The following is a 22,868-nucleotide window of genomic DNA, read 5'->3' on the forward strand; positions in this document are numbered from 1 at the left end:
TCCAAACTGAAAAATCAAAACAAAAATAACAATATAAACATAGAGATGCATGTAGAGATAAATCCAGATGAGAAAAAGAGAGTTGAAGTTGTTGCCTATGGAGAGTAGGCTTAAAGGTAGAGAGGGGTGCTATTTTTAACTATAAAGTTTATAGAACTATGTGATAATTTAAAATATATGTGCATTTAGACTATAACAAGATACAAAATCAAAATTTAAAACTAAGACATAATAAAGGCAAATCACTAAAAATATTGCTTTCAAATTATATATAAAAGACACTTCAAAGTATCTAAATCTTTTACACAATAATTTTATGTCTCTTGTAAAAGATATAAGACATCAACCAGAGAGTCTGCACTCAAATAAAGGCCTTATTCCTGTAATTAAAAGATTGGCAAATTAATACACATTGATATATTTTAAGTTGAAATAATTTATGGCTATATGTATTGTTTTTTATGATTCTCCTCTTTAACTGAATTTTTTAATTAACCAACCAGTATCCCAATCCTGTTGGTATAGAAAATAGTGCCATGGTATGTCATCCAGATTCCCTCTTCAGAACTGAGCCACTCACTCCCCAGCTACTAGGAATGTTGGCAGCAATCATTCTCAGCCAAGTCACTCTCTAGTCTCTAGTTGCCTTTACCCAAAAAAATGTCATCTTAGCCAAGGTCACCAACCCCTTTCCAATAAGGTTCAATATGGTGATATAAAGACTTGGTACTTTTGTCTCAAAATGGAACAACTTTGAGCTCACTCTAGAGCCCTCCATGGGACCAGCTAAGGTCTATGTTAGAACTGCCCAGTCCTGCTTACTTCCTGCCTTCCTTCCACAGGTGTTGGTCCTATCCCACACTTCCCAGTAAATTCCTTGTAAACAAATCTCTCCATATTGGAGTGTGTTTCCAGGGAATCTGACATTAGACAGCCAATACTGTTTTACTTTATTATGATGGTAGGTATACTACCATCATAATTTTGGTTTAAAAAAGTTCAAGGAAAAAAGCTTTCTAAACATCCAAAAATCAAAGAATCCAACTTAAAAGTAGGCAGAAAACATGAACAGACATTTTTCAAAAAAGACATGCAGATTGCTATCAGACACATGAAAAGATGCTCAATAGCACTAATCATAAGGGAAATGCAAATTGAAACTACAATGATATCACTTCATACCTGTCAGAATGTCTGAAATCAAAAATATAAGAAACAAGTGTTGGTGAGGATGAGGAGAAAAATGAACCCTCATGTACTGATGGTGGGATTGTAAACTGGTGCAGCCACTGCGGGAAACAGTATGGAGGTTCCTCATAAAATTAAAAACTGAATCATCATATGATCCACTAATTCCACTATAGGGTATTTACCCATACAATACAAAAGCACTAATTCAAAAAGATATATGCATCCCTGCTTATTGTAGCATTATTTACAATAGCCAAATTATGGAAGCAGTTCAAATGTACATCAACAGATGAAGGGATAAAGAATGAGTGGTGTATTCCACAGAATGGAATATTATTCAGCCATAAGAAGAATGAAATCTTGCTATTTCAATAACATGGATGGAGCTAGAGAGTATAATGCTAAGCAAAATAAGTCAGTCAGAAAGACAAATTCCATATTATTTTTTTCATGTGGAATTTAAGAAACAAAACAAATAAGCAAAGGGGGAAAAAAGAGAGAGAAAGACAAATCAAGAAACAGACTCAACTACAGAGAACAAATTGGTTGTTATCAGAGGGAAGATGGGTGGGGGGAGGGGTGAGATGGCAATGGGGATTAAAGAGTACACTTACTATGATGAGCATTGAGTAATGTATAGAATTGTTGAATCACTATATTATACCCCTGAAACTAATGTAATACTGTATGTTAATTATACCAGAATTAATAAAAACTTAATAAAAAAAAAAAAGAAAAAGTCCCTTGACCTTCTTACCTTCTTTTATTTAACCCCCTTTTCAGAGAGTTTTAAATGGCGCATGCCATGTACAGTGATCTTATTTCATTGTAATGGTGAAATTTATCTTCAAGATAATTTAATATTAGTTTGAATATCTACTACATGCACAGTACAGTGAAAAGTGAGGACGGAGAAGGCAGAGAATACAAAATGAAAAAAATGAATAAGATACTTTTTTTGCTTCCTTGATGAGTTTATAGTTTGGTATAGATACCAAAATGTACAATAATTGCTATACAAATTAGAATGTAACATAGAAGCAAAAAGCACAAGGAAACTCAGAAAGAATTTGATTTTGTTGGTTTTGTGTTTGGTTGGTGGCAAAGGAGTAGAAGAGAGAAGATAAAAGTGAAGAATTTTTAAAAGCTATCCTTTCAACACTGAGTTGGAGTAAGATAGATGAAAAAGTTAGAAAAGTAATTTTGGACAGATGTAACAGACAAGAGCAAAGGCTCAGAGGTGTAAAGAATGGTGGCAGTGTTGGGGAACAGCTACTAATCCAGTTTGATTGGACCACTGGATATTACACACAAAGGAATTAATGGGGTCAAAGCTAGAGGGTGGAACCTACCTGGAAACATATCTTCTTATTCTGTCACATCCTTCAAATCAAACACCCTAAGAGAAGAACAGTGGCTTTGACCAAGCCAGAGATTATCACATATCTTTGCAGATATCATAAGGAATGCTGGTGACTGCCCTCGGGGCACTAGACTAGTTAGCCAGCCATGAGGTCCCAACCTACTACAAATGTATTTGATTTTCCACTGATCCTCTAAAGACATCCCTGAGGAATTCTCAGTCAAACCTCTGCCAAAGAGTTACTTTTAATATATTATTGCATTATAGTTTACCAAAAAAACAAGAAGAAAAACAAAACATATAGCCACTTCAGGGAGAAAAAAGTTTTAAGCTTCTTCAAATAAATTTCTACAAAGTTATCTTTTAGTATTTCTAGATCTTGCTTTTTTGTTATCATGAGATTATTTTCTTAATAGAGAGTACTTTGGTGCTTGGTTCTCTGTATTTCTAAGTAATTTATTGAATTAAATTTGAGTCTAATTTAAAGAGCCTCATAATTTAACTGCATGAAAAAAGCTTAATTCTCTGGGTAAGCATATTCTTCTTATTCAACACCCTCTTTATTTTATACTTCTACTTACTTTGGTCTAAATCCATAGACTATCATAAAATCACATTCAAATTTTTGTTTATGAGGTAATGAGGAAGGGAGTTGTACCCTCTATGATTTCAGATCATTAGTGGTCTAATCCCAGCAATTTTTAAAACAATTTTGGATCATATTTTTAACAATCACAGCCATATTTATTTATTTATTTTAATTTTTATTTATTTATGATAGTCACACACAGAGAGAGAGAGAGAGAGAGAGAGGCAGAGACATAGGCAGAGGGAGAAGCAGGCTCCATGCACTGGGAGCCCGACGTGGGATTCGATCCCGGGTCTCCAGGATCGCGCCCTGGGCCAAAGGCAGGCGCTAAACCACTGCGCCACCCAGGGATCCCCATATTTATTATATGAAGATAGTGAACTTCAAACTTTGATAAAACTCACATTTTCATAAATATATAAAAAAAAATGTTTTCTATCCCAAAGTAGACTTTTGAACATAAACTGCCCAGGGACCATTTCAGGCTACTGTACAGCAAAGCCACTAGCTGACCACCAGTTCAATTTCAGCAGCGACACCATCTTTGCTCTGTCATAGTATTTTTTATGTGCAATTATTTGAGTATTTCATTTCTATTTTTTGCCCCATTTTTAACCAAAAGGCAACAAAAACCAATTCATTCATATGCTAAAATTAGCAACAAGAAATAAAAATCTCATCAAAATCATGAGACAAAAGACATAGATAAAATACCCACTGTAATTACTATTTAATGTTATACTAAAAGCCAATGTAACATGAAAAGAAATGAGAACAATAAATATTAGAAACAAAGACAAAAATGTTACTGTTTGCAGATCACATGTCTGCTGAGAAAAATCAACAGTTCTAAGAACTCATTAAAAAATTTAATAGAATTTGGGTGCCCAAGTGGCTCAGTGGATTAAGTATCTGCCGTCAGGTCAGGTCATGATCCCGGAATCCTGGGATCGAGTCCTGCATTGGGCTCCCAGCTCAGCAGGGAGTCTGCTTCTCCCTCTGTTCCTCACCCTATTCATGCTCTTTCTCACTCTCTCTCTCTCTCTCTAAAATAAATAAATATATATTTTTTAATTTAGCAGAGTAGAAAAGTCAATAGATTTCTTATATCCCAGACATTACATGAATAGATACATTTCTAAGAATAAACATAACAAGAAATGTGTCTGACCTCTGTGAATTAAACTACTGAACTTCAGTGAAATTCATAAAAGGAGAATCAATGGAGATAAATATGTTTTGGGATTCAAAACCAAAAAGTAAATTTTAGCTTTATCAAAAGTGACAAATCCCGGCTTTAGCCAGGAAATGATAAGACTTAGGCTTGTCAGTTATACGTTCAATGAGAAAGAAAATAATTAAAGAATGGAACATGAAATAAGATAAATAGATTAATGAAGATAGTATCTAAAAGAGTAGAAGCAATTAGGACTTTTGGATATATTTCAGCTCTCTAGCACTAGCTCCCCACACCCCCCCCCCATGACATCTTGAAATTTTTGAAGTTCACTGATCATCTTTCATGCACATTTTCAAGAATGCAGTCTGAAAATAGGCAATCATACTAATTCAGAGCCAATCGTCTTTCAACACAGCAGTACAAGCAGATATTCAAATGACAACATAATTTAAAAGAATACACCTATGTCATAGAGCTCATAGCTAGTTACTAAAAAATAAAAGCTATTCTCATTTGAAATTTAGAGCAAAATAAAAAAAAAAAAAGAAATTTAGAGCAAAATTCATTGATCTCTGCTAGAGAAAACAGAATTTATAACTGAAGAAAAAATTAAATGAGACACATGGGAGTCATGTCTTCATATAACGCAATATCATGAAAACCTGAAATAAACAAGACAAAAATGAAGACCTAGAAAAAAAAGCAAAATATGAGTGAATGGTTAAATAAATATGCACTCAAGAGACACATTAAGCTATTAAAATATGGAAAACATTGCAAAAAGATTGGACCAGGTTGATCTGGGTGATGGAACTGTCCAGCTTCCAACATCCCATGCCAACACTGCAAACTTTGCTCTCTTGTTGGAAATCTCCCCATTTCACCAAGGAGGAATCAAGATTTTTTAATTAGTTAAGTAAAGAGAGCAACAGGTTGCTGTTCAACTTCTCCATCTTTACAAAGAAGTTCACTACAGGGGAAAGAAACTTGCTATCAGATGGTAGATTTGGTCATTAATTTCACATTTTCACCTTCAGTTATTCCTACAAGATTCTTTACTTCTAGGACTTAGTAAGAGATTTCCAAATCCCACCATCAGAAGTGTATGCAACTTCCTAAATTGCCCAAAGATCCAGTTTAACTTCTTAAGCTTAACTGAAAACAAAAGGAATACTATACCAATTCTTTCTTTAGAATTAACTGATAATTTCACCTAGAAAGTATAATAGAAAGTATAATTAGAAAGTATAATAGAAAGTATAATTAGAAAGTATAATAGAAGAACAGATTAGCTGAATTCAAGTATAATTATTAATAGAGAAATTTATAAAGAAATTATTATTCAATTATAACTATAAACAAATTATTATAAAAAGAAATAAAAACAAGATAAGTAAAAACAAGACTTCACATGTTCTCCAAAAGATGCACCTTAGTCTTGGCTTATTATCAATTCCCACTGTCAGACTCTAGGCCAGTTTGTTCACAGGGGCTGGCCAGGAAGGCCTTCTTTGGTGCCAAGCTTCTCTGGCCAAATACCAGCATGGGGACATCCCTATGTTGGTAATCTCTAGCTAATTTACCAGCAATCCAGAAACTCCACATTCAGTAAGAATGGCTCAAATCTGCTCCCAAGAGAAAGCCACAAGTTTACCATCTTACCAATGTACTAGGAGATCTTCAATATAAAGTTCTTCAAATATGATAGTGACCATGACCAACATCCTCAGAGGGCCCATAAGTCCCTAGTCCAAGAAAAGATTTGGGTTTTTTCCACAGCTCAGCATATGTCTGTCTGACTGCACAGTGGGACAGAAATCTTGCCAAATAACCTGGCACTCTTCACCCTGGCTTTCAGAAGACAAAAAACCATAAAGCCAGTTTAAGCAATCTGCCAAGACAATAGATTGTTATGCCTCCCAAACAACTTCTTAAAACAGAATGAAAATGGACCTGGATAACTTGCCAATCTCTAGTAATTAAATACAATATATTAATAAATTCTTTTAAAATATATAGAAGGAAAGGAGTAAACGACTCTAAAATCTCATAGGTTGGTGGTATAGAAACTACTCATATGTATATAACACTTGTGCATCAGAAAGATTAACTATATCAGAGTGATTGAGATTTTTTATTCTGTATAAACCCATAGATAATCAAAATTTGGATTTCGTTCAATCTCTCTTTCATACTCGCCATATATCTTCACACAGTGTCTAGAACAATGACTATACAAAAAAGTACTCAATGAATATTAATATATGTTGAATGATCAAATAAACAAATGCTGATCTCTAAAAGGAGCCCAAGGCTCTCCTCCATTTTCCTACTTCCACTCCCAAGAAGAGCATGTGATGGGTATGGTGGAGACAAGGATAGTATTGGGTTATAAAAGGTGAAGTTTTGGGTATGACAAAGCTTAAAGGCCTTCTGGTTGATGTGGCAATTTAGAATCCTAACTTGTTTTAGGATTATCCCTCCTGCCTTCTTCCTATTGGATGCTCCACAGCAAGGGTACCATTCTTCACCCCCTTCTTTTACTCATCTTCCTTCATCATCTTCATATCCCTACCTTAGAAAGGCAAGCTGGAAGTAGGATTAAACCCAAGATAAATGAGTTCTATAAAAGTTGCCTTAGTCTTTCTGTCCCAAACCAGCTAGAGGCATGTCCACCTCTTTCCTTGCTTCCCCTGACCACCAAGATGGATGCAATATTACAGAGTAAAACTCAAGAAAGAGGCTGGGGGAGTAGTAGACCACATTTTCAGTCACCTACTTTGGGAAAAGGTGTCATACATACTCCCATCCAGAAGACCTGGAAACAGTAGAATGGTTTATGACCTAAAACCTCAGAGAGTAACAGGGAGAATGCATTTGTCTGGCCCTGTATGTATATATGTATCTTTTTGTGTATTTATATATGTATCTTTACAGCTCCTTAATTTTTGGAAAATGGCTAGTTAAGGATTTAAGGTGGTTGATCATGGTCAAAATCATCTTGATATAATCAACATAGAAATTTATAGAACTGCTTTCAAAAATAGGATTGGGGCACCTGGGTGGCTCAGTCAGTTAAGAGGCTGCCTTTGGCTCACGTCATAATCTCAGGGTCCCTGTTCATCAGGGAATCTGCTTCTCTCCCTCTTCATCTGCCCCTCCCCCTGCTTGTGCTCTTGCGCTCTCTCTCTCTCTCAAATATATAAATAAAATCTTTTTTAAAAATAGGATTAAACCATTACTACTCCAAAGGACTTCAGAGTGGTGAATACAGTATAAAATCTATAGGGCATCAATGTAAAACTGTGAGGAGTGAAGTAGGGGCGAGGTGAAAGCCAGACCCTTTGGGAGGCCTGAGAACAAAACAATAGCACATACAGTCTATGAACAAGTCCAGTAGCATACAGTCTCTTCATATCCTCAATGGGATGACAATCAGGTACCCAAGTTATCTATATGACCCAACTGAACTTTACCATGAGTAGAAGCAGAACTTAGAAGTCCTCAGAAGACCTCAGGCTTATCTATAGTTAAGTCATGTTCACATCTGCCTTAGTCAATTACTTTCCCTACACTGGGGCACTTAACATTACTTTTGACAGCTAATCTCAAATATTGTCATTATATCACTGCTGGCAACTTATTTTGCATGTAGAGAAGTTTTATAAGTGTCAAATTATTGAAACTTGCTCCCTCCTTTAGAGAAGTTTAAAAAAAAAAAACAAAAAAACAAAAAAACAAAACAAAACAAACAAACAAACAAACAAAAAAGCTTATATGAGCCTAGGAGTAGCTACTTTGTACCAGGGACTAAGTTGTATGAGAAATTAGGCAAGGCAGCTAGAAAAAAGATATTCAGACCTCTAATCCAGTTCCCTTATAATGCCCTTTATTATTTTATTTCAAAAGATTCTGCAAACAGCAAAGTCATTTCCAAGTGTGATTATAAATGTGAAAATTTATACTCTTTTGCATCCTCTTAATTTCAATTTTCTCATCCTAAAGTTTGTCATAAACCAGGACTGCTCTACTTCTAAAATCCTAAAGTTAAAAAAAAAAAATCCTAAACTGTTATACCATGCTCTATGACAACAATCATCTGCCCATCCATTTATATTATTCCATTTCTCCAAACAACTTCGGTTCTTTCAGTTGTCCAAAACTCCCAAATCTATATTTCAATTCATAGACTTACTACTATTCCAAACTCATACAAAATCCTCTTTGATCTCTTCAGCTGAATGATTTACAGACATACAAACTCAGCATGCCTAAATTAAACATCCCTTTTCCCCATGAGCCTGCCTTCTCCTTGAACCCTGTGCTTCACATAAACCAGACTTATTTATTTTCAGCTTTCCACTGCATAAAGGAAGCTATGGGCATCTTTAAGGAATTTTTGAGATACTTAAAATTTTAAATTGTTTTGGCACTTTTCAATACAAGTGTTTTGGGGATTTTGTTTAGTTGGGTTGGTTTTTTGTTTTTGTTTTTGCTGACTTTTAATTGTGTCAAAATGATTAACTTAAAAGTAGCTCAGCTTTACAGAGTTACATTTAACTATATAGAGCCCTTCTCAACATTAAAAAATACAGACTTTTCAGATCCCTCTTCCTATATCACTTTCTGGTATCAAATTGAAAAGGAATGAGCAGGACCTCAAATGATAATAGCTAAATTTTTTAACATTTTGATCTAAAGAATTGTTTAGATTTAGAAAACATTTGTTTTCTAAAGAATTAATTTATTTGGTTTTTACAACCAACTCTAATTAATAAATACCGTTTGTTATCTAAATAGGTACCTATTTAGATAGGTATAGTTTATTATCACTCGTGAGACAAAGGAGGATTAAATAATTGCCTAAGCTTATATAACCAATAAGTGGCAGAGCTGAGTTTCACATCCAGGCAGCTGAGATCTAGTAACCATGTTGTTAACTCCCATTTTCTGCTGACTCATGCTGTTAAGATACAGTACATGTCTTCCCTAAATGGAAGCCATTATTCTTCCACATGAATGAAGCCAATCACACTATGTCTTCATGTAGCATACTTCAGTTAGCAGACATATACCCGAATTTATATGATAATGAAAAAACCAGCCACTCCAAAGTCAACTGATCACTGAAATTTCCACAGATAAAAAGAATACTATCAAAGTAAGGATTTCCTACAACTACAGGTATTTTATCCAAGAAACTAAAGAGCAAGTAAATGTAATCAAGAAACAGTTTAAGTAATTTAGAGGAAAAAGTAAAGACTTAAAGACACTGGTGAGAAAGTTGCAAAGATTGAAGATTCTGTTCATTCTAACATTAAATTATGCAAATAATATGCAAATCATGCAAATCTACATGAAGACAGAGAAGTTGTCGTTTTTTTCTTTCATTAAGCCTTATATAAACACTTTCTGAAGTGAACAGTGAGGGTACTGAATGTGAATTTCACAATAGTATGATTTCCTAGGTACTTTTCCATCTAGCTCACAGAAAACTGAATTTTTCACATATTTTAAAAATGTAAATGTGATAGAAAATGTTGTAATTCTTTTATCTTTATGGTCATTGTGAAATGGTATTTAAGTACTCCTAGGACTCTAATCATCTTTTTTGCATTGATACTGAAAGGCAGAAGTATCACATCAAAAGTCAAGTATGTTACATCAGAATTGGTATCATAAAGGTGAAAAGACTCAATCAGACCATGATTATATTCTAACCCATATGTTGATAGCTGAATTATCACAAACTCTAAAGCACAGGATAAAATATTTCTGATTTGGTTCTCTGAGGTCATTTGTACTAATTCCTTCACTTAGGAACAACTATTTTGACACCATATTATTTTGATTTTGAATGAAAAACATTATGAGGAAAAGCCAATACTCTTCAACCCATTCCAGTGACACAAAACAGTTATTTTTCCTACCTTTTCTGTTGAATCTATAACCCTTGAAATAAATGAAATAGAATGCCTCAAACTAAGAATAGAAAAGTAGATGCATAGAAAATATGAGAGAGGGAAAAGCCAACTGAAAGGGCCCCCCAAAATTTCTGCCAGTTAATTCTTTAGAAATAAAATCCACTCCAGGATTGCAGAGATACAAAGATAAATAAAACATGATTTCTGCCTTCAATCTTCTTGGATTTTTAAACTTTTATCAGGAACCCAGGATATGAAGTTTCATATTAATCAAAGAATAAACCATTCTAAAAGAGGCCCAGCAATTGTCCATTAATCAGAATAAACTATCCCTAGAAAACATAACATGCCCTATCCTTTGTTGGTAGAACAAGACACTTAAGCTCTCTTATCTGGCATAGTAAGGAAGGAAACTAAATCCACTTGGTGACATCCATAAAATATTAGCAGTGGAGGAGACTTCAGACAGTCTATTCAACTGTCTCACTGATCAGATAAGGAAGCAGAAGGAAACCAAGACCAAGAAAAGTTAAATGACTTTCCCAAAGTCATACAGTTACTTAGTGACAGTGGAATGGGAATAATATCTATTTTTTGCTTATGCCAAGATTTCAGTTATGTATGCTTTCCTAGACTCATATTATCATAAATAGTAGACTGCTGACTGCATGCTCCATTAAAATTAGTAAGTAACATCTACCCATAGATGCCTTCCAGAGAGATTTTATCAAATACAATGCTAATCACACCATTGCCCTGCTTTAAAAACTCTCTCATCCCCAAAGGATAAAATTCAACACAGGACAACTACAGGTGCTTTCATGCATAATCCCCCAGCCTAGATTTCCAGATCTCCTACCTCAGACTTTATATTTCATAAACATCAAATTGCTTGTATTCTCAAAATAAGAAAGATTGTTTTACTCTGCCTTCCTTTGCACAAGCTCCTACCTCCACCTAACATGGTCTTCTCCCACTTCTCCCATGCTTTCAGAAAGAACTTTTATTCATCCCTTAAAAAACATCTCTTTCCTAAAGACTATATATTCTACCTTTAAAGATGGAATTAATCATAGCCTTCCTTGTATTTCCAACATTCCTCTGTTGTTGAATTAATCACATTGCTTAGCAATTACCCCCTCTTCATCTTTCTCTACTGGACTATGACCCCTTGAAGGGAACAGTCTGTAGCCTTGAGTCTTTACATCCCCAGCTGCAAGTACATAAGTACACAATTAATATTTCTTAAATAAATTATTCAGATGAAGCTAAAACAGGTGTCATTATTTCTGTCTCATTTTGTTTATAACAGATGTAATTCAAAATACAAATGACAACAATCAAGCTAAAGATTAATATTTGTAATTATTATCCATTTTAAATTAGAGGAAAAAAAATATTTATTTTTTTAAAGATTTTATTTGTTTATTCATAGAGAGAGAGGGAGGCAGAGGGAGAAGCAGGCTCCACACAGGGAGCCCGACGTGGGACTCGATCCTGAGTCTCCAGGATCACACCCTGGGCTGCAGGCAGTGCCAAACTGCTGCGCCACCGGGGCTGCCAGAAAAAAATATTTAAAACCTAACTGTGGAAAAGGGGTTGCAGGAAAGACAACAGTCTATATACAATGTGCACTGATTTAAGCCGTTTTTTTTTTTGTTTTTTTTTTTTTAAAGAAAAGCTTTCTTGGAACAGGTGACCTTTATTACCACTTTGCTTTAATTGCAAATACTTTTAGTACCTGATGCCTATTAATTTGTCATCCCTTCCAGGAGTAAAGCCAAGAAATCACAACAAAAGAAAAATAGACCTTTAAATGCAGGCAATAAAGAACTGGCTCTGAGTAACAATTACCTTGGGCAATCTAGAAACACTAAGTAGCCAGTACAGTTCACTAAATAAATTTCATTCTTAATTATGGAAAATAAAAAGGGTAAAATTAAAAACATCACCATTCATTGTACATTATAGGAATCCAAAGGAAGTATAGATAACTTGATTTTATTTTATAAACCAGAACACTTTCACAGAGGCAACTATGCCCAATAGAAAGGGCCCTGCCTGCATATTCACAGAAATCTGCAAGCAATCAAAGGGGAGAGGATCCAGATATAATCTGCCAACAATTCTCCAGCTGTTCTGGAGGTCACTCCAACAATATCAAGTCGATGGAGCTAAAGAAATATTTAACTAGTGTTCAATTCTTCCCTAAATGGACAGGATGCTAAACTTGCCATCAATAAAATTTGCTAAGTATCCATAATGCTTGGATGTTGGAGTATACCAAAAGATAAATATTCTAGGCATGCAGCTATTCCCTTGGAAATGAAAGTTCTTATGAGTTCTTGACTTTGGTGACTTTGGTGAATGCACCCACTGACCAGCCATAGGATCGATCAATTACCCACTCTAGGAACTAGAGACAATGGAACTGAAGAGAGGCAGTGTTCAAACTCACCTCATTAAATAGCTCAGGCAAGAAGGGGGTGGTTCGCTAAAGAAAAACTGGAGAGCTATTACCAGAAGAAAAGATAATGGAGGAAAGGATGCTGGGCAGGTGAAAACATACAGTATACATTTCACAATCTGAGAAAGTTAAGAACTGCTAAACATGGGCCAAGGAACAAAGATAGATCAACTCAGGTACTTCAACTCTGCTGAAACAACATGTAGATTTATTCCATGAGTGTCAGGAGAACAGAAGTAGGACCAAAAGGTAACACTTTAAAAAGGCAGCTTTATCACAAGAGATGTTTAAAAATAAGGAAGCTGCCCTAAGGAGAAGTGGGTTTCCCATGCTGAAAAGGCCAAACATAGATTCTTCCTCCAGTGCTCTTGCTTTCGATGCATCTCTCTCCTTTTAGGGGGAAATTGTCTGCTCTACCTTCTCTTCCCTTTTATGTTCTTCCCCAAATGCAAAGAGAGATTCAACACTCATGTTTATCCAAGGTTCTCTCTATACTCTCTCCCTTTCAGAGCTGCCTGTACACATCCACAGGTTGTATGCATTCTTCTCCCCACTCCTGCCTCCTCGTTTTGGGAAACCTCCCAGGACAGATGCAGACTCTATGGGGTGGGAAGAACTCCACTTATCCAGCTACATAGTCTGTATCTGGGCACTGGGCTCAATCCAGGAGATAAGAAACAGGCAGCCCACTTTGATCACTTGACTCTGAACCAACTTTGCAAGCATTAGAATTAATGTTTGATTCTTATCTAACTTCTATATATCTTCCTCAAGTGGTTCAGAATTTAAAAGGAAGGTGAGTGTGATTAATTGGCTCCCTTAAATTCTAGCATTTCCTAGTAGAAATTCCAACATGGACTAGGAATCATGTTTGGAATGAGGATGTTGTTTGGAATCAGTAGAATTCCTTCTGATCTTACATAAGTCAAAAAAGGTCACTGAAAATAGCCAATATTATTGGCACATATTTATTCTCCAGAAATAGACTTCTAACTGATGGCAGACCACTAGAAAATATAGCATCCTTCTTTTATTAAGAACTGACACTATTTGCTTCAGGTTGCATGACTTCATGAAATTCACTCTCTCTTAAGGCAGAAAACCTGATTCCTACCTTACCTAACAACCATATGGCATTTATTAAGTAACCCCATGCCCCAGTTACTCTTTGTTTGAAATAACGTAATAAGGACAACGTTTTACTGCAGTGTTGGAGAATTGCTGATTGGGTGCTTAGTATTTATAAAATATTCATAATACATTAAATGCTTAAAAGGAATTTTTAACTTCTAAAAGTGGATAGGTTATTATTAAAAAATGATTCGCTATGTTCTCAGATGAAAATTGTGGAAAATATGATGCATGCAATGAATCTAGAATATCCAAAGCAATCTTAAAAAGAATAAATTGGAGGACTTACACTATCTGACTTCAAGACTACTATTAAGCTAAGGCAATCAAGACAATACCTTACTGGTATGATAATCAACAAACTAATCATTGTAACAGAAGAGAGACAAGGAACAGAAACACTCCTTTAATTTTTTATGAAAACAATTTAATTGGGAAAGAAAAGTCATGGCAAATGTTGCTATAATAACTGGATATCCATATGTAAAAAAAGTGAACTTCAACCTCTACTTCACACCAAATACAAAAATTAATTTGAAATGAATTGCATGCTTATCATAAAAGTTAAATAATAAAGGTTTCACAACAAAAGGTAGGAAATATCTTCAACACGTGGAGGTAGATAAGTGTTTCTTAAACAAATCTTTCCGATAAAAAATGGGTAAGATTTCAACAGATCCATCTTTAAAGCAGTTTTATGAAAGGCCGGTAAACACACCTGCATTCTCATTAGAGAAATGCAAATTGAAAACCTCAATGAGACACCATTTTATATCCATCAAGATGACTGAAACTTTAAAAAGCCTGAAAATACCAAATGTTGACAAGGGTGTAGAACAACTGAACCTCTTCTACAGTGTTGGTGGGAATATTAAACAGTACATCCAGTGGTGCGCAGGAGCTAGCTTGCACTAGCCCATGAGAACCAATCTTGTACATCTCTGGAAATCTTAGACTTCAGTGACTTCACACTGGAGGCTTAAAATTGGCCGTGGTGGGAGTATTTACACCAGAGTTGGCAGTTTTATGTTCGTTGTTATGGGTAGTCCTCTCCTCCTCCTCCTGCCCTACCGTCTCCTCCTTCCCCCCTCCTTTTTCTTCTTTTTCCTCTTCTCCCTCTTGTCTTTCTCCTCCTCCTCTCCCTTTTCCTCCTCCTCTTTCATTTTTCTTCTTTTTTTGGAGAGCCAGTTGATAAAGCACACTACTGGGTATAGCTATCTGGGGATAATTTATGGCAGTTTCTTATAAAACTAAATATATAATTCCTCTTTGACCTAGCAATTCCACACACACACACAAAAAAAAATTCTACAGGAATGTTCATAGCAGCTTTTATTCATTATAGCCAAAACCTATAAACAGCCCAGATGTCCCTTAATAGGAAGAGTGGATAAACAAACTAGGGCATATCATACATGAAATAGTTCTCAACAAGACAAACAAATGAAGACTAACATGAATCTCAAAAACATTATGGTGAGTACAAGAAGCATTATACAAGAGTATACACTGTGTGGTTACATTTATATAAAGTTACCTAACAGGTAAAACTAATCTAAGGTTTAGAAGAAAGAAAAACTAAAACAAAAAACAGAAGTTGCCTCTGGGAGTAGAGTTTAGGAGCAGGGATTGATGAGGAAGGAACATGAGGGTACTTTTTGGGTAATGATAATGTTCTGTAATTTAACAGGGATTTGAGTTAAACAAATACAAGCATTTGCCAGCACTCGGTAAATATACACTTAAGATTTTAGCATTTCACTCTATGTATATTACCTCAAAAGAAAAAAATGTAAACAAATAATGGATTCTAGTTTATGATTTACTTGCTGAAATGTTTAGGAGTATACTCATGTCTGCAACTTTCTTAGAAATCATCACAAAAATAAAACAGATCAGTGGATAGATGATGAAGCAAATATAATGATATGTTAATGGGAGAATCTAAGATGTGGGTATGGGTGTTTACTATAAAATTCTTTAACTGTTCTGTACATTTGAAAATTTCCATAATAAAATGTTGGAGAAAATCAGTAAAAGATAAAATTGGCAGTTCTTACTTAGAGTGCTTACCATTGCCAGGTGCTATGCTAAAAGTTTTATCAGCATTATCTAATGTAATCCTCACAACCATCCTACGAGTTAGATGCTGTTATCACTTCCATTTTACAAGTAATGAAACCAAAGCCTAAAGCAATAAAGTTACTTGCCCAAGGTCACACAGCACGTAAATGAATAATGACCTCAGCTCTGTCTATCTCTTAACTATACAGCATACATATTTCCTCTTCATGTGGAAGAAACAGAAGGACAAAAAAAGAAAAAACAGAACAAAAATCCAAAAAGGAAAGCAATCTCAATTGGTAATAAGAGATAGCAATATCTGGTTAGAGTCCCTACTTGGCCACTTTTTAAGACTAAACTACAAGCAGGACTGGCTGTATAATCTGTGGAGCTTAGTGCAAAATAAACATGAAGTACTCCTTGTTCAAAAATTATTAAGAACTTCAAGAAGGTAACAGCAGAACACTGAAGCTCTTCTGAGCCCCCATCCTCTGTGAGCACCAGCCACATGAGCCACACTCCCGTGCTGTGTGCAATGAGTCCAAGAACAAAAAGTGCATGATACGATTAGGATGACTACACATTCCTCAACGCATCAAGCAACCCTTTCTGTGATTACATGTTTTCCTATCTCCCCCTCCTGGAGGGTTTTTATACCCAAAAGGTAGAAAAGGCTAGCTCAAAGCTTTGTGGTCGTGGTACCCGCATACTGACACTATGGTAAGGCACCACAAGACTGTTGTGTTCTTGCCAAAGCTGAGACACGTTTGTCATAAAAGGTACTGATCTTCCTCTCAAATTGGCCATCACAGTTGCAGCTGGGAAATCCTGATGGATTACCCCACAGAAGTAAACAGGTGTCAAAGAGGCAGGCTTTGTCACTAGTGGAATGAGTCGGTTATCCATCACTCCTGTCCGACTCCAGAACCGGCTGGGCAGTCAGACAATGTCTCCTCCATTTACGTAGTGGCCTTTCCCCCTCAGGATTTCTAACCAAAGAGCTCATTTGTACTTCAGGAAATGGAGACTATAGCACCGAGTGAAAGTACTTAAAAAAAAAAAAATAGAGCTCCCATCCATTTCCAGGCCGCGACAATTCAGCTTAGCCGCTTCCTGCCTGGGCTGTCGCTGTAATCAGTAATTCTCAGACAGACATAAAACACAGTAGTTTTGCTATGGATAATAGGCTGTTCATCCACTGAAAAGACTTCTATATTTTTTTTCATGTACTGTACAAAATGCTTCATTTCAACTAGAATCAAAATGACAAATCCTTTTACATCAGAGTTTTGTTGGCTGCCTCAGGAAGCTGAAAAATATTGTCACTGGAGAATAACTGGAGGATTTTAGGAAGGCCCACAAGGGAACGGTGTGGGAGACACGACTGGCCTCTTTTCATTCTGCATCTGACACTGCAAAGGCTATTCAAATTAGAATGATCACCCTGGAAGCTTTGATAACTCTACATTAAGAATGACTCCTCAATTTATTAAACTTAAGATCTCATATTTTAAAAAGGCCACCAGAAGGTGCAATATAACAATGCGTTGGTTTGAGGACTTCCAGAAAGCCCTTAATTTTAAGAGGGAGAAACCACTTAAACTGGGAATAAGGGAAATATGCTGATTCCCTAGCAATTTCCAGGGCCGCTGCCCCATGAAAGGCTACAAAAACCACTCTGTAAAATGCAGAAAGCCACATGCTTCCATAGTAACTGAGAGGTTCAGCTGCCTTCCTTTCAGACTATGAAAAATATTATGCATTTTTAGTAAAAAAAAAAAAAAAAAAGAGAGAGAGAATCACCTCTCCTTTGCAGACTTTGCTCTCAACACGTCTAGAAATATGCCAAGAAAGTCTCCCTCACAGAGATGGCTAGGCTGACCTGTTTGGATCACAGTGTCTTAGGTCTTAGTAGGAGCCAAGAACAAGGATAGGTAAAATCGGCATAGGTTTTTAATTTGGAGAATCCACCAGCATTAGGGCAACTGCAACCAGTGAAGCAAATCACTAGAATGAAGACTTGGGTGGATTTCCTTCCAACAGTGTTTACAGCACAGATCAATGCACAGCAGCCATAGAGTGCAGTGTTAAGGAGATGGCTGGAGACATATGTATGTATTTATAACTTCAACTACCTCCAAAGCAAAGCCAATCTCTCTCCCACAGAAAGTGAACAAATGGGTAATTTACCAGGACTGGAGATGCAGTAGAGAATGTGTCTGGCTGCATATAAGCCAATCGTCCACTACTCTTGCCTTTATTTTTATTTTTAAGATTTTATTTATTTATTTATTCACAAGAGATACAGAGGGAGAAGCAGGCTCCATGCAGGGAACCTGATGCAGGACTCGATCCTTGGACTCTAGGATCACACCCTGAGCCGTTGGCAGACACTCAACCACTGAGCCACTCAGGCGTCCCATCCACTACTCTTGTTTTTAGTTAACCAGTGATGTCTTTTGGAAACCGTTTATCTTTTTTTTAAAAAAACTTACTTAAATTACTGTTGTCAAGTCACTGAGAACAACATCATTTTAATAAGTTGGGGAAATATCAGGGCACCTGGGTGGTTCAGTGGTTGAGCACCTAACTTTGGCTCAGGTCATGATCCTAGAGTCCTGGGATCAAGTTCCACATCGGGTTCCCCGCAGAGAGCCTGCTTCTCCCTCTGCCTGTGTCTCTGCCTCTCTCTGTGTGTCTCTCAGGAATAAATAAATAAAATATTTTTAAAAGATGGGGAAATACCTATTTTTTAAATAAATATGTTGACCTGAAATTCATATTTCTAATATTTTAAACACATCACCAATGTAGCTCCCCATGATTCTGCAAAGGGCTAAATGGGAGATGAGCTTTGAGATCAACTAAACCAGGTCTGAATCCTGCTTCCATGTCAGTTAGCAGTTAGTTGTAAGATGCAGAGCAAGCCAAGTATTTAAAGGACCCAAACCTGAGTTTTCCTCTTTTATAAAATGGAAGGGAATGATACTATTTCATCGGTGCGTTATAAAGATTAAATAAGATAATGTATGTAAGACACCCAGTGCAGGCCTCACACATAAAAGGTGTTAAACACGCATCTGGTTCCTTCTCACTTCGTCCTTCCCTCCCCTCACCAAGTTTGGAAAGGCAGTTGAGCTGCCTGCCCTTGCATGCTAATGACTGCCTGAAGGTGGCTTGAGAGCAATTTTAACAATCTCAAGTTATTCTACTTGTTAGTAGTTACAGTGAATAATATATACAACTTGTTCATCATCCAGACAGTTTTTGCATTGGAGAATCACATTAGCAGCTTTGCATAACAAAGGGTTTAATAGGAGCCTCGAAATAAATAAACAAAGGTTGATCACTCAGCTCAAAATTCAGTACGCCCTATTTGTGCCTTTCAAAGGAGTCCCACTGAAGTGCCCACAACTGCCTTTTTTGTTTTTTTAATTTTTATTTATTTATGATAGTCACAGAGAGAGAGAGAGGCAGAGACACAGGCAGAGGGAGAAGCAGGCTCCATGCACCGGGAGCCCGATGTGGGATTTGATCTTGGGACTCCAGGATCGCGCCCTGGGCCAAAGGCAGGCGCCAAACCGCTGCGCCACCTAGGGATCCCCCACAACTGCCTTTAACTAACATTTAATCCATATTTCTCTCTAATAGATATTAGTAAATTTGCAAGATTATCCCTTAGAAATAGTGAAGTGCTCAGGCCTTGAGGCCAGATTGCCTGGGTTGGAATCTCAGTGCCCCCACTCTGTGAACTCCACAAAGTAGTGACCCCCTTCGGGCCTTTGTTTTCATGACTTAAAATGGGGGGAGTTGCACCACTTTCATCTTACCACGTGTTTGTCAGGATTACATGAGTTTATGATGTAAAGCACAAACAGCCTGACCCAGTGTCAAGAGTTCAAACACTATTTGTTTCACTCTAACTAACATATCAGTTGGTATTCTTTCTGTGGACCAGAACATTGGGCCACTATCTTCAAACAGAATGTGGTCATCATTTTCCTCAGAAAGTCCATTTCTCCAACCGATGCTCTACAGGTGGCTCAAAGGATAGAAGTGGGGCAGGGGGGGGAGAAGATGAAGATATCCACAGACCTGCTCTGACTGGAAGGTACACCCCAGTTTCCTCTTTCTCTCCTCTCTCTCTCACACACACATTCATACACACAAATATATTTTGACCAATTACCTCCTCCCAGAGAGAAAGCACTTGAGGACAGAGATTAAGTGACCAACTCAAATTCCCTATTTGTTTCAACTTAAAAGGAAAAAATACATATGAAGTACTTAAAATGGCCCCTTTACTAATGCTGATTTCCAAAACTAAGTTAAGTGACCAAGTTCTAAAAGATCTCTTCTGATTTCTAGGTCAAAGTCTGGTGATTTAGAGCTGTACTTCTCAAACTTTAATTTTACATAGGAATTACCTACATTAAATGCAAATTCTGATTAAGCAGGTTGGGTAGGACTTGAGATCCTGCATTTCTAACAAGCTGGGGGTGATAACAATGCTCAGCAGAGCAAACTTTGAGAAGCAAGGATTCAAAAGCCCATTTCAATATGATCTGTTGGTCATATTGCAAACTTCTCTTTCCTAAGAGAAAACAAGCAATATTAAAGGAAACTGGCCTGTACAAATCCTTTGGGCTTTCAATGTCTCTATGGAAAGTAGGTCCATTGGAGAGAATATGTTGTTAGTGGGCCTCTCAGGCTTCAACTTGACTTCATCAGCTATCACTCATTACTCTATTTTCTAAAATATTGCCTGAGTGACTCCTCTGCATGCAGTGCTGTTCTAGGATCTCAGGACGTAAGGGGTATTCAAAGGCCTTGTTCTCACAGAGCTTGTGCTCTACTGAGGGAGGCAATAAACAAGAAACCGAGTAAATAAATAGCATGCCAGGGGTGATGATGCTATTGAGAAAAATCTTGCAGAGCAAAAGAAATGGCTGCCAAGGTAGGGTAGTGATCTGACACAAGGTGGTCAGGAAAGGCATCAATAGTAAGCTGACATCTGTACAGAAACCTTAAGGAGATGAGTGATGGAACTACATGGGCATGCTGGGGAAGAGTGGTGAAAGCAGCAAGTTCAAAAACTGAGCCTGGCAACAAAAGACCCAGGGTCCTGGGGTAGAGAGAGTAAGGGGCAGAGCAGTAGATGACATACTGTTTTGAGTTGCGCTGTGTGGTATTTATTACTTTGAGTTAAATTCACGCCAAAGTGAAAACAGGAACAAGACAATACGATAATAATTTTTCTAACATGATGAAAATTAACTACTGACAAGAAGAATGCTTATTATCAGTGGGCTTTAGTTAGAACTCAATGGTGGATCACTCTTCCTACTAGAAAAACAGATAAATCAGTGTCCTTCTGACAGTGGTTACAAGAGGAAATGTAATAAGGTCTTTAACATGAGAATGATAATTCCAAACAAGTAAGTACTGAGGTACTTTGGAGTATGGGAAAGTGAGTGCTTTCATCATTGGTCAATGGGGTATTACAAATTAGTTTGTCTATCAAAATTATCCTTTCTAATGGATGCACCTGACTAAATGCATAGCCATCCAAACGTGCACCTGGGGGATTTTGAACAGAAAGCTGCTGCGCAGCCAGGGCTTTTGCCGTCAGTTCCAGTAAGTGCAGATGGGTCCCCGAGTGAACAGATATTCATATTGGTGAGATCACATATTTAAAAAGTATGTGGATCACTGTTTCTGGAATCCAGGTTCTCCCAGAAGACTCGGATGAACACCGATGTGGGTACACCTTGTCAGGCAGAACGTATAACAAGCCTGCTTGCACTGCTTTTGCACTGTGCTATACTCTGCAGGGTACCCTGCACCACCAGGAGAGGGTCAGGGAGAGAAGGAGCCCAGGGACACTGGTAGGACAAGAGCAACGAGTGGCCATAGTTACAGCCAAGTTCTGTGTACCACCTCAGTTGTGTGGAACCTGAACTTGATGCCGGAAATGAACTCACTACTGCTCAGGCGTTATTCCAGACCAGCTCCTCTCATCTGAGTATACATAGATGCTCAAGGGCCTCCCATCTCAAAAACAAACAACAAATCTTCCTTACATGGTTTTCCATCAAGATTAAAATAAAACCCAAATTTCTTCCCATAGCCTCAGGAGTCCACTTGACCTGAACCTGGACCTTTCCTACCTTTTCCCTCAGGTACCCCATGCCAGCAGCCTCAGGCTCTTCCAAAAGCAAATCAAGAACATTCCTTCCTCAGGGCTTTGCAAGACCTGTTCCAAGAGCCAGCAGTTTCCAACAACTTTTCTACAGGGCTTGTACCCTGGCTCCATTCTCGTCTCTGCTCAAACATCACCTCTTCAGAGAGCTCATACTTGTCTCACCATCTATGATAGCACCCACATGACTCCATCATTCCCCTCCATTGTTCTTCATGGTACTGGTACAAGATATTGTCAGATATTTGTTTAGTGCCTGTCTCCCCCTGGAATGTGGCTAGGTGTTGGCTCTATAGCACCCTTGGGATCTAGAAACATCAGGCACACATTAGGTGTTCAAGAAGTATCTGCTGAGTGAATAACTGAATGAATAAAGGAATACGTTTAACTCCTTGATATATACTAAAGTAGCTCTACAGGCTTTCTGCATATGTTTTATCAAAATATACAGGTCTATGTTCATTCTCCAGGCATGCACTTCTTTATTGAGTGATACATTTTTCAAACTAAAAGAGAAAAAAGATTATACAGATATTAGTGTACAGAACAATGCACTGAAAGAAAGAAAAGGAAATAGAGCAGAATCAGCTCCCCTAAGAACATGGCAAAGATAGATAATCCTAAACAATAGAATAAATGAGTAATCTAGGAGGATCACAAAGAGGGACCAGACAAATAAATACCATGGTTGCAAAAATATTTTTTCCAAGTAATGTAAATAATAACTTAGCAGGCAGCCTGGGTGGCTCAGCAGTTT

At 37.1% G+C, this 22,868-nt stretch overlaps 1 protein-coding gene across 17 annotated transcripts in view; it reads right to left on the reverse strand.

Moving 5' to 3' along the window:
• The window catches only part of RASGEF1B (RasGEF domain family member 1B), a 550,562-nt gene that overhangs the window by 371,090 nt on the left and 156,604 nt on the right, over positions 1-22,868 (reverse strand). The window contains exon 3 of one of the 17 annotated variants that reach the window (XM_077882668.1): positions 5,986-6,174. The exons of 15 other annotated variants lie outside the window; for them this stretch is intronic. The gene's annotated coding sequence lies outside the window, so the exon portion shown is untranslated. The remainder of the gene's footprint in view (positions 1-5,985; positions 6,175-22,868) is intronic. One more of the 17 variants, XM_077882667.1, reaches the window with a different exon arrangement.

This window comes from Canis aureus, chromosome 33, assembly GCF_053574225.1.
Source record: "Canis aureus isolate CA01 chromosome 33, VMU_Caureus_v.1.0, whole genome shotgun sequence".
Lineage (NCBI taxonomy): Eukaryota > Metazoa > Chordata > Mammalia > Carnivora > Canidae > Canis > Canis aureus.